The sequence below is a fragment of the Echinops telfairi genome, unplaced genomic scaffold (assembly GCF_000313985.2).
Source record: "Echinops telfairi isolate 266 unplaced genomic scaffold, ASM31398v2 ScPeMD7_9;HRSCAF=40, whole genome shotgun sequence".
Lineage (NCBI taxonomy): Eukaryota > Metazoa > Chordata > Mammalia > Afrosoricida > Tenrecidae > Echinops > Echinops telfairi.
Window position 1 is genome coordinate 50,125,317 of NW_022103906.1, and position 6,044 is coordinate 50,131,360.

The window sequence follows — 6,044 nt, forward strand, 5'->3', positions numbered from 1 at the left end:
TCCTAATGATATACTGTGAAGAAGGACACCACTGAAAATCTTTCCCCCCCCAAAATCTTATGCATGCCTTTGAAGCACTTTCAAATACTAAAGTCCTAAGGAATGGAAGCAGACTATTACGGGAGATAGTACCAGAAGATGGACCACTTGGATTGGAAGACACTCAAAATGTGACTGAGGAATAGCTGCGTTCTCAAGTTAGAGTTGGCCACAGTGATCATCACTTGTTGATGGAGCATGACTCAAGGTAAGAGGGAACAGGGCAAACATCTAGTAATCAGAACTTGGAGTGCACAAAGTATGAATCTAGGCAAATTGGGAGTGGTCAAAGATAAAATGAAACGCACAAAGATTGATGTCTGAGGCATCCGCGGTCTGAAATGGATTGGTACTGGCCACTTTGAATCAGAAAAATTACATTGTTTATGATGCTGGGATGACACAATCAAGAGGGATGGTTTCACATTCATAATCATAAAGGACATTTCAAACTCTGTTTTGAAATAAAGTGCTGCAGCTGGTGATGGGATTATATCTCTCTGTCCTCATCCAGTCAACACAACCATGGTTCAAAGTCATGCACCACCAACAAAAAACAGTGATAAAGTAATTGAAGAATTCTATCAATGTCTTTAACAGGAACCCTGGTGGCATAGTGGCTGTGCATTGGACTGTGAAGTCAGCAGTTCAAAACTACCTGCCACTCCTAGCAGAAAGACAAGGCTTTTTACTCTGGAAAGAGGTACAATCTCAGAAACCCAAAGGGGTGTTCTAGCCTGTCCTATGAGATCACTAAATGTCCACATTGCTAGGGTGTTAGTGAGATACCAATGTCTTCAGTCTGAGATGGATGAAACCTGCAACTGAGATGCACTAACAATCATTGGTGATTGAAATGCAAAGAGGAAGAAACAGTAGCTGGAAATTATGGTCTTGTTGATAGAAATGAAGCTGAAAATCACATGACAGAATTTTGCAAGACCAGTGACCTTTTAATGGCAAAAACCTTTTTCAACAAAACAAATGGAGACTGTATCATAGACTTCACAAGATGGAATGGACAGAAATCTTATGGACTGTATCTGTGGCAAGAGAAGATAGAGAAGCTTGATATCAGCAGTTAAACCAGGCCAGGGGCTGCCTGTCGACTAGAAGATCAATTGTGCATATATAGGTTCAGATTAAAGCTGAAGAAAATGAAAACAAGTCCACAAGAGTGGACTTTTTTTTACCTTGGGCATATTGCACCTGAATTTTGAGAACATCTCAAGAAAATATTTGATGCATTGAACATTAATGGCAGGGGGCCTAATGAACTGTGGGAGAGCATCATTAATGGAGAAAGCCAATGGTTATTAAGAAGACAGGAAAGAAAGAAAAGATCAAAATGGATATCAGAAGAAACTCTGAAACATGCACTTAATCATAGAGCAGCTAAGGCAAATGGAAGAAATTATGAAGCCTGAATAGAAAATTTCAAATGGAAGCTCAAGAAGACAAAGCACAATGTTGTCATAAAATGTGCACAGCCCTAGAAAAAAACAGAAAGGAAGAACACACTTAACTTAAGCTGAAAGGACTCAAGAAAACATCAAGCTTCGAGTTGCAATTTTGAAAGATTCTATGGTCAAAATATTGCATGATTCAGGAAGCATCAAAAGAAGATAGAAAAGATACACCGAATCTGTACCAAAATAACTAGTAAGCTTTCCACCATTTCAGGAGGAGCATTTGAGCAAGAATCAGTGGTACTGAAGGAAGAAGTTCAAGCTGTACTGAATGCATTAGTTAAAAATAAAACTCCAGGAATTGATGGAATACCAATTAAAATGTTTCAACAAGCTCATAAAGCATTGGAAGCACTTCCTCATCTAAGCCAGAAAATTGGAAGACAGCTAGTTGGTCAACTGACTGGAAGAGATCTATATTTGTACTCATTCCAAAGAAGGTGACCAAACAAAATTCTCAAATTATAGAGCTCTATCATTGACAGTACATGCCAATTTTTGATGAAGATTATCCAACAATGGTTGTATCAGTACATTGACAGTGATCTGATAGAGGTTTAGACCAGATTCAGAAGAGGATACGGAACAAAGAATGTCATTGCTGATGTCAAATGAATCTTGACTGAAAGCAGAGAATACCAAAAAGATGTTTACTTATGTTTTAATGACTAGACGAAAGCCTAAAACTGTGGATCATAACAAATTATGGGTAGCCTTGAGAAGAATGGGATCCCAGAACACTTCATTGTCCTCATTCATAAATTGTACATGGATCAAAAGTCAATTGTGAGGGCAGAACTAGTGAAGACTGCATGGCTTAAAAATCAAAGTGTGCACCAGGGTTGTATTCTCTCCCATTCTTATTCATTCTGTATGTTGAGCAAACCAGAGAAGCTGATTATATGAAGAAGAATGGGGCATCAGAATTGGAGGATGGCTTATTAATAACCTGAGATATGCAAGCCTTGCTTGCTGAAATGAGGAGGACTTGAAATACTTACTGATGAAGATTAAGGCGTGTTCTTTCAGTATGGATTTACAATTCAATGTCAAGATGATAAAAATCCTCACAACTGGACCAATAGATAACATGAGAAATGGAGAAAAGATTGAAGTTGTCAAGGATTTTGTCTTACTTGTATCTACAATCAATGCTCGTGGAAGCAGCAGGCTAGAGATCAAAAGATATGTTGCATTAAGTAAACCTGCTGCACAAGACCTCTTTAGAATGTTGAAAAACAAGGATGTTATTTTTAGAACTAAGGTGAGCCTGACCCAAGCCATGGCATTTTCCATTGAAAATTGGGCACTGAATAAAGAAGACTGAAAAGGAATCTATGCTTTGAATTGTGGTGTTGGTTAAGAAATATTGAAAATTACATTGATTGTCAAAAGGACAAAACTATCTTGTCTTGGAAGAAGTAAGACTAGAATGTTCTCTAGAGGCTAGGATGGTGAGACTTCATTTTACAAACTTTGGACATGTTTCCAGGAGAGACCAGTCCCTGGAGAAAAAGATCATGCTTGGGAAAATAGAGGGGCAGCAAAATGAAGAATGCCCTTAAAGAGATGGGTTGACACAGCGGCTGCAGTTATGGGCTGGGTTGACACAGCGGCTGCAGTTATGGGCTGGATTGACACAGCGGCTGCAGTTATGGGCTGGGTTGACACAGCGGCTGCAGTTATGGGCTGGAGAATAGGAACAACTGTGAGGATAGTGCAGGGTAGCTATGGGTCAGAGCGGCTGCAGTTATGGGCTGGATTGACACAGCGGCTGCAGTTATGGGATGGATTGACACAGCGGCTACAGTTATGGGATGGGTTGACACAGCGGCTGCAGTTATGGGCTGGATTGACACAGCGGCTGCAGTTATGGGATGGATTGACACAGCGGCTGCAGTTATGGGCTGGAGAATAGGAACAACTGTGAGGATAGTGCAGGACCGGCAGTGCTTCGCTCTGTCTGCATAGGGTAGCTATGGGTCAGAGCTGATTTGATGTCACCTGACAACAATAACGTGGAACAGCCGTTAGATTAACTTCAAGCATGACAGTTATCTGAGCCTTCCAATCCCTTCTTTGATCTTCGATGAAAATTATGAAAATTCCGTGATTTCTACTTCACATAGTATAAACCATTGCTTCTCTAGGCTTCTCACTTTTCTAGTGTTGTTTTCTGTCCCCTTCCTTAAAAAACAGTTGGTTGTATGCTTTTTAGCTCTTTCTAGTCCATGCTGCCTAGCTTATGATCTCCCCAGGTTGTGACTTGACACTAGTTATTGGCCCAGTGATCAAAGGGAGAGGTGAGGTTGATTTGAGAATGGAATTCTTCACTATCTTCAAGGCTTCAATGAAAAACAACAACAGCATAAAATGAACTGTCTGCCATCGAATTGATTCCACCTTGTAGTGACCCTACAGGACAGGGTAGAGCTGCCCCACATGGGTTCTGAGACTGCACCTCTTCATGGGAGTGGAAAGCTTGTCATTCTCCCACAGAGTAGCTGATGGTTTTGAACTACTGACCTTGTGGTTAGCAGTCCAACATTTATCCACTAATCTATTTATACAGGCTCAAAAAATTCAAGCGAATCTAGATAGTTGATATTTTGGGGTATATTCATCCAGATAGCCTTATCCCCTATGCTAGGATATCATCCCTCTCCAGTTGGAATACTAATCTTGTTATTGGGGTCTCATTTATGTTGAGTCTAAAGGTCTTTGGAACTCTCCAATGCTGTGACTGAGTCATGTCCACAGCTTTTTTTTTTAACCTTCCTTCTGCAGGAGATGGGAGCTTTTTATGGGCTGATAAGAAGGCCCTCTGGTTGTCCCAACTTTGTTCCTATTTTAAAGTAGGATTTAACTCTTTCTAAATAATAGATTGTACTTAGGAACAACCACTCTTCCATTTTACACACACACACACACACACACACACACACACACACACACTATTTTACAATATTCTCAAATGCCTCAAAACCCTACCTCCTGTGGCAATTTTAATAATTGTACTGCACTGATAGAAGAAGAAGTTCTGTGCGCTCTCTCTGCTCTCAGTGATAGGGTTCTCGTGGTCATTAGTGTGGGGTGATCCAATGCTCAAATCTTAATCTTGAAGTCTTCTTTCTAGACCAGGCCTGGCACCAGCTATTATGAATTGGGGAAGCAAACTGTGGCTTGGAGAGCAGTGTGCCAGAAGTTTGTTGCAGAATGTTCTCTTAATGTACGTACGGTCATAGAAGGAGGAGAAGTTGGGTTTGAATGTGTTCTCAACAAAGATCTCAGCAAATTCCAAGGAGAGATTTGAAGCTGGGGTGGTCTCTACATCAACTGGTTACTTAATGGAGCTTCCCAAAAAAGAGTTTTACTCTTGAGCAAGGTCTAGCTGAAGGCTGTGTGTTGGTAGCAATGCTAGCCCCTGAGAGAACAAACCCTTGGGGGGGAAAACACGTTTAAAGAGTCTCTGTGATCAGTGTACGGCTAAGGACAAGTTTTCAAAGTAATCTACTTGCCTCAGTTTCTCTGAAGTGCCTTCAAGAAAAAGGTGCTTCTTGTGGTTGAAATAAAGAAATAGGTGGAAGAAAACTATAGAACTACTATTGAATTGTTAGCTGTTGAAGCTGGGACCTTCACAGGGATCAGCATCTTCAGTTTTGAGTGAACATCGTGGGCTCAGCAAGCTTGATGGGTTGTGCAAAGATCAGCTAGCTCAACGAGCTGGCTATTCCATCAGTCCTTTCAAAAGACCAAGGCAGATGGAGGAAAGTATGGAACAAATCATTACAGGCGAAAAGTCTTGGCTTTACCACCGTGATCCAGAGAGCAGAATCTAATGAAAACAGTGACTGGCAAAGTACTCTGCTGGGAAAGTAAACTTCTAAGCAGAGCGGCCAGCTCAGAAGGTTGTAGTAGCTATTTATCAGAATTACAAAGGGGTAACTTTGATAGGATCTCTTGAAGGACCCAGGATGATCACAGGGGCTTATTCGGAATTATTTTCTTTCATGATAATACAGCAGCTCATTTTTCTTCATGTAGGAAGGGCTGTGCTAGGAGAATTTCATTCGGTTACCTTACTTCATCTACTCTGCAGTTCGGATTTAGCCCCTTCAGACTTATTTTTTGTTTCCCACACTCAAAGAACGTTACAAAGAAATAGGACTTGAGACCCTCTGGATGCCCAAACTGCTGTTTGATATGGTGTAAATGGAAGAGTGGAGAATTAATTTCGGAAAGGATTAGAGCAGTGGTTCTCAACCTTTCTAATGCTGTGACCCTTTAATACAGTTCCTCATGTTGTGGTGACCCAACAACCATAAAATTATTTACGTTGCTACTTCATAACTATCATTTTTCTACTGTTATGAACCATAATGTAATGTCTGATATTCAGGATGTATTAGGTGACCCCTGTGAAAGGGTCATTCGACCCCCAAAGGGGTTGCGAGATACAGGTAGAGAACCACTGGGTTAGAGAGATGGAAAGATTGTTCTCAGAAGTGTAACAAGAACAACAACATGCTTTTATAG